The following is a 14187-nucleotide window of genomic DNA, read 5'->3' on the forward strand; positions in this document are numbered from 1 at the left end:
GGTGGGTGTCTGGTGTAGTGGGGGGTTCATTGGGTCATGTGTATTGGATAGTAAGTTCTCCTGTGCATGCACGTGTTGAAAAATTCTCTCTTTCTGTTTAGTGTGGCGTGTTGGGTTTGATACCTTAATAAACGTAAAGATTGAAGGAGCAGAAACAAGCAGACCTTTGCAAAGGAAGACCCGGAATACCACAAGGAGACTAGGAAAAGCGACACGTTTGCCAAAATACTCAACGAGTTGATATATTATGCTGAAGACATTGACTTGTTGGAAAATAAACTGAAGCCAACATTAATATACTCGTAAGAGAGAGCACTTTCCAGAAATAATATAATCTCAAAATCGACATAGGCAAAACATCAATAAGACTTCCGATAACTGGAAAACACTGAAAACCTTTGGGTTACTTCTAGAAAACATCGGACATTGCGAATATTTAAATTTATCAATGGTAGCACTTAATAACTTTACAAAACGTATAGGAAAGAAAGACAGAAAAATCAATATGAAAACCAGAATTAAACTAGACAACTCATTTGCCATTTCAATCCGTTTATAAAATTGGGGCGTTAGCTAGCAAAAATAGAGGAAAACGTATTAGTCATATTCCATAGAAAATAATTAATAAGAGTCTTTGGCATATCTACACTATCCAATGAAAATAGCTCTATCCCTTCAAATGACAAAAACGAAATGAAGATATTTTGATCACATTCTTAGAGGAGTAATGACATCCCTGAAATTACAGCTATGGTTTTCTACTTCGGCGAACAAAGTAAATGAACCAGAGAAAGCCCTACAACAAAATTACCCGGAACTCTCAACGAAGACCAATAAGACTAAGTGACAACACACAACTGGAATCACTGAATAACACAGGAGAGAGACGCGTGGGTCAAATGTTAATCTGCTTAACAGACGAAGCTGACGACCTTGATTGCTTCAGTCAGTCAATAAGTCAGGTTAGTCATAATATACATAATTGACGTATGTTTAAAGCGTGAGCTGTGGTCATCTATTCTCTATTCATTCAGACGCATAGTTATTACAATGAAGGTAATAATAATATCATTATCTTCAATCAAGAAAAAATTCACTTGGCGGATTGACGTGGTCTATCTTGTAATAGATGCTTTTGCATTCATTATTGGTGACGTGAAAAAGAAGCCCGGTGGAATGGAATCAGACAATATTTGAAAAGATTACAGAGGAGGAGACAGGAAATTCTCCAGCCATGTAATGACAAGGCGAGCAATGGCAAAATTGACGACATCCCGGGAAATAGAAATCAAACAATCAACTATTTGGACGAGACAACGGAACGACAATGGAAAAAGTGCAGAGCTTTGATGAGGATCTAATCAAACAAAGTACACAATGGAATAACAAACAAGAGCTCAGTCTTTCAAGAGAAGATTTTTGAAAACAATTTTTGACAAAAAAAATGTTTGAAACTTAACAAAGAGATTCTACATAACGGGCGGCTTGCATGTTATGTGGAGTAGAATTTTAGGCCTATAAGGCTTAGATGAGCCACCACTTGGAAGCGCATCGAATATGTGGCCCACGCCTAAGTAGGTGTTATGTCGGTAGGGCCAGACTCCGAGAATGGAGTATCGAATGAGACGGTTAAGAATACAAATTTCTAGCCTTAAGTAGCTTGACAAACTACATTCATTAGGTGATAAACATTCCAACCAGAGTTTATAATTCACACCTAAAGGTTAATATTTAAATATATTTTCCATCAGGAAATTATACGGTTTTGAGGTGTAAGTCATTCGACGTAAGAAGGAACTAATGAGATAAATCGACAGTGACATCATTCGATTTAGATCGATTTGTAGATGGCATTTTCATCTGTAATTTTTATTTGTAGAATTGGAATTAAAAGATTGTAATTTCTGACAATGATGGAAACGGTGTAATTATATCACAGTGTCGAATTAGGCTCACCATATTGGTATAAATTGACTGACAAGTAGATATAAAGATGAATAAATAGCTATCTACTAGAAAGGCAATTCATGGGTAGATACACACACTTCGATAGTGTGAAAGTATACTCAAAGGAATTCCGTATTAGTTTTAGCCATGGGCGTGATTATATTGGTTCATTTGGTGCCTGGCACAGCATTCATCTTTTAAAAATGAATTACAGCATTATAAAAATAATAAAACGGAGAAATGGTATATACCGCCTCTAACTTATTTGAGTAAATCTTTTCTTAATTTTTTTCTTTCTTTTGTATTTACAAATATTGCATGTTTTAAGTCATTTTCTTCTGATTCTGGAACCACCTTATACTGTGAACATGCCACGCCACTGGTTTTAGCCACAGACAGTGACGTGAATACGGGGATGTTCGACCACGTTTACCAAGCGAGAAGAGATGATGCTGGTCCCACGGATCGCCACTTTATTTCCACCCAAACGCACAATAATAAGGTTTTGTCTGAGACCAGACCTTCCTAGTCTCGACCTAGTTCGACAGAATACTTTTGTTTTCCGTCATTTGCATATCACGCAAGTGATGTCTTTTCGACATAATACAAAATAATATAACATAACATGAACATAATTTAAGAATGGGGAGAGACAGACTTGTGAGTGAGTAAATGAAAAATGGGAGAAAGACAGAATGTAGGAAGGACAGAAACTAATGGCTTGGGGGAAGAGGGGTGGGGGTGGGGGAAGGGAGGGTTGGAGGGCGATATGGACAGATAAAAAGGATAATAGGAGAGAAAGATTGAGAGGTAGAGAGTATACTTAAATGAATAGATAGATAGGTAGGCAACTGAAGAATGATATTTATGTCATTTCCTTGTACGGGGGGAGGAGAGGAGAGTGAGAGAGAGAGAGAGAGAGAGAGATAGAGAGAGAGTGAGAGAGAGAGAGAGAGAGAGAGAGAGAGAGAGAGAGAGGGGGGGAGGGAGGATAGTATGAGACCTCTGAAAGTAATTGAAAGCATCGACTTACCTTTGATGTCTTCAAGGGTTCATTATCGGTAAATGCAAGTCTGCCTCAACATTTGGTATTGGGCCAACACTATGTCTGACACAAAGCATTCATTCATTGTGTCTCCGAAATCTGAAAAGTACGGAGAGATTGTGCTTTATAATAAAATTCGAAAAACAAACATGATCAAACAAACAAAAATTCCCTCCCAATCTGTCTCTTTGACTTGAAAAAGCTATCTTATAATTTCGTTATCTGGATGTGCTTTGTAAAAAAGATCTTTATGTATCACCCATGATTTTGCGTTCATCTCTTGCATGTCACAAGGTTGCTGTTGTTTAAGTGACAAATTAAGAAGCAGGCACTAGTGTATTATAAATATTTGAAATAGTGTGTATGAAATAGTGCCAAACAAAGTAAGAAAAAAAATAGAAGAAAAATCCCCATTCCAAAGGAGTGACATTTTGGGAAAGTACTTTTTATCTTGTTTTTGTTGTTATCTTGCCTTCTCTGATGCTGTTTCATATATACAATTTAAGATCTTTATTTTCTTGTGGTCAAACATTATATCAAAATAATATATTACACTACGATACAATAAGAGATGAAGTGAGTAGAAAAGTGTCAGAAGACATTAGAGAATATTTTTTTTCCGCGGCGGTGATGGGGTTTGAACTTGCGACCTTATTGGTACGACAACTCCGCCTGGCCGGTGAGAGCGTGACTCTGCGTTGAGCTATCCCGACCAAAACTTCGTATCAACTCAGGTCATTCAAACGAAGCTCTCTCATCACAACTACTATGATACAAGTTTAAGCCACTCCCCCTCTCTCCTCGCTCCTATTCTGTTTTCCTTCTCTCCTCTCTCTTCTCTCTTCTTCTTCTTCTTCTCTTCTTCTTTCTCTTCTTCTTCTTCTTCTTCTTCTTCTTCTCTTCTTCTTCTTCTTCTTCTTCTTCTCTTCTTCTTCTTCTTCTTCTTCTTCTTCTTCTTCTTCTTCTTCTTCTTCTTCTTCTTCTTCTTCTTCTTCTTCTTCTTCTTCTTCTTCTTCTTCTTCTTCTTCTTCTTCTTTCTTTCTTCTTCTTCTTCTTCTTCTTCTTCTTCTTCTTCTTCTTCTTCTTCTTTCTTCTTCTTCTTCTTCTTCTTCTTCTTCTTCTTCTTCTTCTTCTTCTTCTTCTTTTCTTCTTCTTCTTCTTCTTCTTCTTCTTCTTCTTCTTCTTCTTCTTTCTCTTCTTCTTCTTCTTCTTCTTCTTCTTCTTCTTCTTCTTCTTCTTCTCTTCTTCTTCTTCTTCTTCTTCTTCTTCTTCTTCTTCTTCTTCTTCTTCTCTTCTTCCTTCTTCTTCTTCTTCTTCTTCTTCTTTTCTTCTTCTTCTTCTCTTCTTCTTTCTTCTTCTTCTTCTTCTTCTTCTCTTCTTCTTCTTCTTCTTCTTCTTCTTCTTCTTCTTCTTCTCTTCTTCTTCTTCTTCTTCTTCTTTCTTCTTCTTCTTCTTCTTCTTCTTCTTCTTCTTCTTCTTCTTCTTCTTCTTCTCTTCTTTCTTCTTCTTCTTCTTCTTCTTCTTCTTCTTCTTCTTCTTCTTCTCTCTTCTTCTTCTTCTTCTTCTTCTTCTTCTTCTTCTTCTTCTTCTTCTTCTTCTCTTCTCCACCTCCTCCTCCTCCTTCACCGCTTCCGCTTCCTCTCTCTTTTTCAAATAATAATAATAATAATAATAATAATAATAATAATAATAATAATAATAATAATAATAATATTAATAATAATAATAATAATAATAATAATAATAATAATAATAATAATAATAATAATAATAATAATAATAATAATCATAATAACAAATAATAATCTAAAGCTATGAAGCCTCCTCTCTCTGAAGAGTTCCCAAGATCTTTGAGGCCCACAATCCGAGTCCAGACTTATTTCCGGTTTTATTTTCCATTTCAGTGAGGTGGAAGCCTGCATGTCATGACTGTCCTTCCAACAGTCGAGTGGATGTACCATTTACATTTCCAAATCACCGTCCTTTTGATAATAGGCTAGACGGTCCCGCCAATTGATGTTATGCGTTTAGTTAAAATACTCACAACACCCGCCAGCCAAATCGAACACTCCGACACGCGTCACTGTGTGTAACCTATGACGTTCATAGTCTGACTGATATAATTTGGTGAGATTTAATCACTAACACAGGCTGTCTAAAAATAATAACAAAGAGCCGAGTGACGTCAACTTCATTTCTTCCATACTATGTAAAAAGAGTAAGCTCTCATTTCCCCATCCCTCCCCCTCCGGTAAATTCTTTTAGCACGAAGTTCGGCGGAGAAGAGACAAACGCTAACCAGTCAACTACCGTATTCTGGAAAGAAACGTATTCAAAATATTTGCAAGAAACGTGTCGATCGATTTAAATGACCCTCATCTGGAGAAATACTCTCAAACCCGGGGCTTCGTATTTGCCAAGATGAGGTTCATTTAAATCGATTGATATTTGAAGGACGAGTTTCTGGCCAAATTTTTCCAGAGTCCGGAAGTTAGCTGGTTAAAATGGAATGAAAATTATAATCCAAGCAAAACTGTTTATTTAATTTTGTCTCAGGAAACAGCAATTGAAAAGAGTATAATGTTGCCCCAGCATGTGAATTCTGCAGGTATTTGGATCTGCACAGTTTTTCAAAGTGCAAACCGCTTCAAAAGTGTCTTTCCCAATATATATATATATATATATATATATATATATATATATATATATATATATATATATATATATATATATATATATATATATATCAGGTCATGTCAGTGTTAAAAAAGACAACCGTTTACCGGGAGAAATCGCAAGAACATTGGTTTTCAATAATGCCCGAGAACCACGAACGTGATTCCTCTTTGGGGAAAAAATAATATGACGTCAAACGTTTGCAGCCTTTTAGGATTTGACAATCAGCGCTGCAGACATAGCAACGTCAAAATAAAATAATGGAAACGTTAAAAGGGATATCCCATTAGAAATTCGACTGTTCCTAGCCCCCCCCCCCCCCCCCTCTCTCTCTCCCTCTCTCTCTCTCTCTCTCTCTCTCTCTCTCTCTCTCTCTCCCTCTCTCAGTCTCAAATCTATTAGATCGTTATATCTATAAATCGGCACCATCGAATAGTTCAATTGAAAGAGAAAATATTGGAAATTGATTATTCGTTTTAAACGAACATTGAAATTAAAAACCTTGGCCCTGAGAAAGTTAAAATCTCCACCAGTACATTTTTTTCATAGTTAATGTCAAGACTTAACAATAAACAAGTAATAAAAATACTCGTATAACCATAAAGGAACGATCATCAAGTTAATTAAAATACTTCTTCACATTCTTCTTATTCGGCTCATTGTAATTTTACTGAGACGGAGTATTACAAAAGGTCGAATCTTATTAAATAAAGTCTATCCTCCGGGGTGGGGGCTGGACATTTCATTTATAAAAGCACAATCAAAATAGACTATTTTGACTTATCCATTAAGAGCACTGTTGGTATTCAGCCAGAAGTACATCCTAACTAGATAGGAATTCCCTCAATTTCCCTAGGTACTCTCCAAGATTTGACTTACAAACATCTCGTCTTCTACCGGACCCATTAGTACAGCCGTCCCCGAGGAATTTCTAACAAAATCATTGTTGATCTCAAAGCTACCTTAATGAATTACGATTGGATTGATTGACTAAAATAGAGTTTACTGAGGTAGATCCGACCAAGACGTGATTGACTGGACAGAAACATTTGAGGGGCAAATTCTTGTAAAGCTAAATGAAGATGATGATGATGATGATGATGATGATGATGATGATGATGATGATGATGATGATGATGATGATGATAATGATGATGATGATAATGATGATGATGATGATGGTGATGACGATGATGGCGATAATAATGCTGATTTTCAAATATAATAATAATAATATATCTTTATTGTCCTAAAAAAGTGGCAATTTGTCATTTGGTTACACATTTATAACAATACAATATTGACATAGACACACTCACACAGATGCACACTAGTAACCTAGTAGTCATCGAAAAAAAAAATACACTATGAAAATAGGTAAAGCAAATGTCGTGGGGAAAAGAAGGACACAAAGATAATAAATATTTACCTCCAGAACTATAAAGTACTTCATAGAACAAATCAACCCTATTCTTTAACTCATTCAACCCTAACACCGACTATATCCGTTGTTTATCCGGGTTACTTTTTACCCCATGCTATGTCTGCAATGTATTGTATGTGACATTTATATTGATGATGTATTGATGCCCTTTTATAGTGCCGCGCTGAGGACCGGACCGAGGACCGGTCCCACGGTCTTTTAGCTGTGAACCGTGGTCCAGTCCCAAAGAGGAAGACCGCCGGCGGTCCTCACTTCTTATCACCTTTCAACGGTCTCGCGCCATACTACTTCCCCAGCGATTCGTTGCCTCGGTCCTTTGCCTATCTTCCACCAATCACCACCCATCCCACTTAATTAATCGCACCCACCCGCCTTTGCCATACACTAAACGACACAGACGACCATAGAGGCAGACGACCACCTCCCTCCACTCCGCAAACCGCCCTTTCGTGTGTGAGATGGGGGGAACAGGAGGCGCACGCCTTGGACGATTCCATTATACGGGGTAAATTTCAAAATTTACTACACCATAATGATCGCAATGACAATGATCTATGATGAAGGCATGACCCCTCTTCTCTAATGGGTTATTGTTTGAAATGTATGTGACTACTAAAGATGTGTGTGTGTGTGTGTGTGTGTGTGTGTGTGTGTGTCGAACCTAGCAAGTTGCAAGTCTGATTTTTTGTTTTCTTTTGTCCATCTCTTGTCGCCACTCCTTTCTATCGCATTGTTGTCATTTAAAATAATACAATAATATTAAAATTTCGTTTGGTGTTTTAACTAATCAAGTAATATGAGTTTCATTAGTTTCTTCCGTCCAAAAAAACCAGTTATAACGTCTGTATTTTTAAAAGGTCCAATAGAATATTGGGGACCCCGATAGCTCAGTTGATAGAGCACTCTCTTTATACGCAAAGGGCCAGAGATCGATCCCGGGTGCAGTCGATTTTTTTCTGAATCCCTGTCTACTCAGCAATGAATGGGTAGCTGAGTTTGTTAGATCTGGCGAAAAGTCACCATCGACCCCTCTTATCACCTCATCCACCCCCTCTTATTATAACTTCACGTCTCTCTCTTACTCTTCAATGCTCGCTGCCCTCTAATGTGTGTGTGTGTGGGGGGGGGGGGGGGTAGGAGTTGCGTGTGTGTATCAACGCCACGAACAACTCGATCAACGCCTTGGGCGATGCCATTATCTCCGTTAATGGGGATAAATTTCAAATTTTATTAAATTATCGAAGTAACAATGAAGTACGGTGAGCAAATAAAGAAGGCATCATCCCTCTTCTCTAATTAGGTTACAATTTGAAATGAGTGTGACTACTCCGTGTGTTTTACTCCTGTAGGCCACGGTTTTCATCGTGTAGCGGTCTTTAACGGTTCAAGAATGAACGGACCGGTCTAGAGAGACCGGTCCTTGCGGTCTTCATTTCCCAAGGACCGTAGGACCGTGGTCCTTAAGCTTGCCAAGGACCGCCCCGCACTACTTTTATGCTCTTAATTGTTTTGATACTTTGTGGTTGAATTGTATTTTTATAAAAAGCGCTTTGAGGTTTCGACGAAAGGTGCTATCTATATAAATATGCTTATTATTATTATTATTATTATTATTATTATTATTATTATTATTATTATTATTATTATTATTATTATTATTATTATTATTATTATTATTATTATTATTATTATTCATTGTTTTGGAGACAGATTATAGGCGTAGTATCAAAGCTAATGTTTTTAGTTTTTACATGTAAATGGTAGTTGAATAAAACTATCTGAGCAAATGCTTATGTTTTATACAGTATTTTCCAACTTTGAAAAGTAGCAAAAATCTCTAGGACTGAGTGAGTTAACCTTATAGAATCATAATAATCTCGCACCATTTCTTATTCCTACCGAATCCATATTGGAAATCAGGCGTCACTCGCTGACAAAACAATAACACCATTGTTCTTTTGTTTTCGTTTCGTTTTTAAGTGTTTTCCGGCGGGCGCTTGCGATAAATTTAGGTCATATCAGCGCCAGTAAAATGAAAAACAAATATGGAATAGTCAAAATATTCTAGATTTACAATCAAAGCACACAACAAGAAGTAAGACAAAGGGGAATTGGTTCAAAAAGAGAACGGATGTAGATTCCAAGAGCATACGATACCATTAATGTACTTAGTTTGAGATCACCTATATCTAGGGCTCATCAAGACACCAGCACGGGATCCCATTAAGAGGAGCACACTAAAATGTTTACAGAGTATATAACTAACAATATATAACAGAGGTATGATTTCAAGGAAAAAATATCATCTCCCAAAACTAAAACTATATATTTGACTGTTTCCTTCCCAGTCAAGGACTCCAGTCAGGGCTGGGACAAAAATATGACAGAAAGCAACTCGGAAAATAGATATAAGGTGATAGAAGACACAGCGTGACCTCCTGCCCAAAATGGGAGGTCAAAGGACCCAGCCCAGTTTTTCTTATTTTGAAAATTCATTTTGGATTGCCATGCTCTGGAAGGACACGTATTTAAAATTTAGCCAGAAATCTTGTCTTACAAATATCGATCGATTTAAAAGACCCTTATCTTTGCAAAAAACGCTCAAACCTGAAACTTCTCAAATCGATCAATATTTGAATTAAAAGTTTCCTGGCCACATTTTTAATAGACGCTGGTTAAAGATGTCGGTTGTTGCAAAAAGAAGTTAATATCTTAATCACATTGATTGAACTCTATAGATCCTAACCTAATAATAATAATCTCATACAAATAGAGGTTCTAGTATTCCTTACAAGTCCATATTGGAAAACAGCAGCCATATACTATCAACTCCCCCGCCCCCCCCCCCCCCCCCCCCCCCCCAAAAAAAAAAACAACAACAAAAAACCCCACAAAAAACACTAATAATAATGTTTTTAAAAAGCAACCAAAAACGAACAAAATCAACAATTCAACACGTAATTCGACTGGAATAAAAACATTTACTTCTAGCTCTATCTGTCTATTACGACGATGATATCCAACTCAAACCTGAGCAGATTGGGAGGAATTCTCAGCCTTGAGACAATCTGTCAAGATTGGGTTCCTCCAAATCGATCGATATTTATTTATTGAGCTAAAAGTCCTAAGCTTATAACAGAACCAAATATGTTTTGTCTGTGTCTGGTCCGAACGTTGGGACTGATTGGCCTGGATTTCACGCCATCAATTTCTTTTAACAAGAAAACCCTATTTAGCACACTGATTGGCTCCGCTGACCCTGAAATCGACAGCAACGGGAGGTACGTCGCTCTCCACACTCAATCTAATCAGATTGTATTTTTCTGTCACATTTTGTTTGTTTTCGTCATGGTGAACCTACTTTAACCAGCTTACTATACTATCGTACTCTAGACGCGTATTTAAAAATTTGGCCAGAAAACTCGGCCTTTAAATATCGATCGATTTAAATGACCCTCAACTTCGCAAATACTCTCAATGTTGGGACTTTTTGTGGTCCCAGGTTTGAGAGTTTTTGTCAAGATGAGAGGTATTTACATCAATCGATATTTGAAGGCGAGTTTTTCTGGCCAAATTTTTAAATTACGTGTCTTTCTAGAGTACGGTAAGTGAGCTGGTTAACACATACTGTGTTCTTTAATAAAACGGCAGTATTATTAGCTAGAAAGACAACATAATGTGTATTATTTTCCGGGAGTTGAACCCTGGTCAGTGGATTAATTTCTTTTGTTGACCTTGGACTCTACATGCACCCAAAAATCTAACATGATTCTCACACGATACTGCTGACAGTGGTAAAGTAGGAGGGGGGGGGGGGCGGTGGGTAAAGAGGAGAATGCTTTTAAATTAACACCTTCATGGCACTATCAAAGGCTAACGACGGGGAATTATTGGATTTACAAGGACTCTCATCCATTCAACATAAATGGCAGCGACAAGGTTGCAAATCTAAAACAAACAACAAGGGTTTTTTGTGTATCATTTATCCAAGTATTTACACGGTTATATCAAATATTGATACAATGTTACATTAATTTATGGATAAATTCACAGGGACTCTTTTCATTTTCACAATAAAATAATATATCGCTTCTTCAATTACATAATTTATGAAACCATTAGAATCATTGTCATTTTGCCTGCGCAGTCTCCGACGGGACATTAGAGGGACATTAGACATCAAGATTACCAGAATATTAGATGAGAATGGGATGAATGAAAGTAATCCCTTATTGGCCTCAATTTTACGTCTCTCAAAAGATCTAGATACAAGGGATAAAGAGTAAACATTCGTGTTGAGCTCATTTTCACAAGAATCTTAATCCCACGAAGAGTTTTTTTTTATTCTGCTTGAAAACAATTCTGATGATTATGAAAATCTTTTTTAAAATTTTGGCCAGAAAATTCGTTCAAACCTGGGATTTTAACTCAACCCTGACACCGACTATATCCGTATTATACCCAGGGTTACTTTTACCCCATGCCTATTTGTTACATTTTTCTGAGACATTTTATGGCGTAGTATCAAAGGTAATATTCCTAATGTTTACACGTTAATGGTAGTTGAATAAAAAATATCTATGCACATGCTCCTTTTTTATATATTGTTTTCCAATTTTGAAAAGCAGCAAAAATCTCTAGGATTGAGTGAGTTAATGGAGGATAGGACAGAATCGTTATTTCTTTCTAAAATAACCAATATAATAAATATAATCGTATCAATTAGTGTCATTTTCTGAGAACTTAAATAGTCTATCCACTAGGTAGAGCACTCTTTGGAATGCAATGTTTCCATTCAACAAATCTAATGCTATTGATCTGTGCTAGCTATTGCAACTCGTCTTTAAATAGACCCACCCCCTACCCATCTCCAAGCCTCACCCAAATCTAAAGATTCTTTTCCAATCCAAAAATAGAAGAAAACGATGTCTTAGAAACCACGACCCCCTAAGCAAAGCAACCGAGCTTGAACAGTTTACACTTCGACAGCATCGGATCAAAAATGAATGGTCTGGATTGTTTTACCACGGCATGAAATGACAACAGTGAGTGCCACTGCTCCAATATTCCCAGACAAACCCAAACAGACAAACTCAGGACATATATCCCAAAGCAATATACCTTGACACTCGTTTCTATAACCCGGCAAAAGATTCAACAACAGGCAAAAAATCAATAGAAGTAGTAGACACGGACGGGTTAGAAGGTAACTCGGCCACATCATAGCGTAGAAAGACTGTTCTTCAATTGAATTAGACATTGTGTCCATGTCTAAGTTGTTTGAATAAAACCAGATCGATCATATATTCGAGTAGAAATACATTGTGTTCTATAGCTAGCGAAAGTATACCCATTGATTTCGAGTACAACCTGCTTAGTACAGATAGGTAAACATGGGGGGGGGGGGGGGGGGGGGGGGGGCGTGGCACAAGAAACAACAATTTGAAAAGGGACCTTAGAACTCTCTTTACTGGAACATATGAAGAAAATCAATGCAAATTATAAGTGGGTTTGCAATTTTATTTATAAATAGTGTTCCTAACAATGATGAAGATAGTCTAACTGGTAGAGATTAAATTCTTTTAAAATATTTAAAACGGTAAGCTGGTAATACACCTGTAGTCCGATCGTTTGAATGACAAGACCTAAAAAGTCTAAGTTGCGGTCTAGTGGTATAACAGTCGCTTTCGGATCGGAAGGTCATGGGTTCGAGGCTCGCTCGGCGCATAGTTGAGTTTTTGCAAAAGGCTCTTTACTGGGTAGGTGTAAATGCCGTACTACGGAAAAGCGTGTATTTAAAAATTTGGCCAGAAAACTTCGTCCCAGGTTTGACAGTTGTTGCCAAGATGAGGGTAATTTAAATCAATCGATATTTGAAAGACGAGTTTTTTTGGCCAAGAATTAAAATACAAGCTTTTCCAGAGTACGGCAGTTAACTGGTAAAAATATTATAGACATTTTTTGGACGTGTATTTCAGTTAAAGACATCTTTTCTTTGATCGTATGTATATATTTTTTTCTTATTTATTGCAATAATAGTGGACATCGCTGTCCACGTGAACAGCCATGACAAAAAAAAAAAAACGGAATGGTTTACAGTCCACTTGCATCGTGTTGTGTCGACTGTTATGTTAGACTGACGGATTAACTCATATGATATCAGCCTAATGATAAATATTAAGGGATACTCGAAATAGACGTGACGAGGCTTTGGTTTTTCGGAGAGGAAACTTAACTAAATGAAAACCATTTGAAAAGAAGATAAAGTACTCTAACTTCTCATTAATGAAACAAATATCATGAAATCTACCAGAGAGGAATACTACATGGAATTGTGCTTTTATATAGCGCAATATCCACTAAAAGTGCTCCGAGCGCTTTACAAGGGGTCCCTGGCCAACAGCAACATGCAACATGTAAGACGGGACACGACGCCTGTTAGGCGATATTACATTTTTTTTTCGTTCAGAGACAACGCTGCCAACGGCCAGGTACTCATTTTACACCTGAGTACGGTGAGAGAATGTGAGTAAAGAGCCTTTTCCATGGACTCAACTTTGCGCCTACATGTCATGCGTGGCTGTTGGTTAGGGGCCCCTTGTAAATCGCTTTGGACACGGTTATTGAATATTGCGCTGTATAAACGCTCTATATTGTAATGGTACGTGGCCCTGGCATAATATAACCGCAATCTTGCCTTGTAACCAGTTAACTATTTAGAATTGTTGTAGCTTTATTTCAGGGGGTGGGGGGGGGGGGGGGTATGCGTGTATAAATGTTTTAAAAAGATATTTTCTATGGCAGGGGTTATCCATTATGTTTCAATGCATTATGAAGTATAACTTTTCTGTTCTGAGATTTTGAAAATATCTTATTCTTCTTCTTCAAATACCAAGTCTGTGCCAGACATCGGTGATCATGGTACGCCATTCATCTCTCTGATCAGATAACCTCATTAAACTAATATTACTCTTCTCTTTCTTTGTCATCCAGCTGTTCAAACTATTCAAATATCTTTTTCTTGGTCTTCCTTTACTCTTTTTACCTTCTATCTTTCCTGTGAGAGCAAGATGTT

General features: G+C 37.2%; 1 protein-coding gene across 7 annotated transcripts in view; it reads right to left on the reverse strand.

Annotated features, from left to right (window-relative positions):
* LOC144971524 (uncharacterized) overlaps positions 1-14187 on the reverse strand; it is a 311145-nt gene that overhangs the window by 115087 nt on the left and 181871 nt on the right. For all 7 annotated transcript variants that reach the window (XM_078912517.1, XM_078912516.1, XM_078912513.1 and 4 more), the window contains one exon: positions 2981-3091. The gene's annotated coding sequence lies outside the window, so the exon portion shown is untranslated. The remainder of the gene's footprint in view (positions 1-2980; positions 3092-14187) is intronic.

Source organism: Berghia stephanieae, chromosome 4, assembly GCF_034508935.2.
Source record: "Berghia stephanieae isolate SIO BIC M18660-M18661 chromosome 4, UCSD_Bste_1.3, whole genome shotgun sequence".
NCBI lineage: Eukaryota > Metazoa > Mollusca > Gastropoda > Nudibranchia > Aeolidiidae > Berghia > Berghia stephanieae.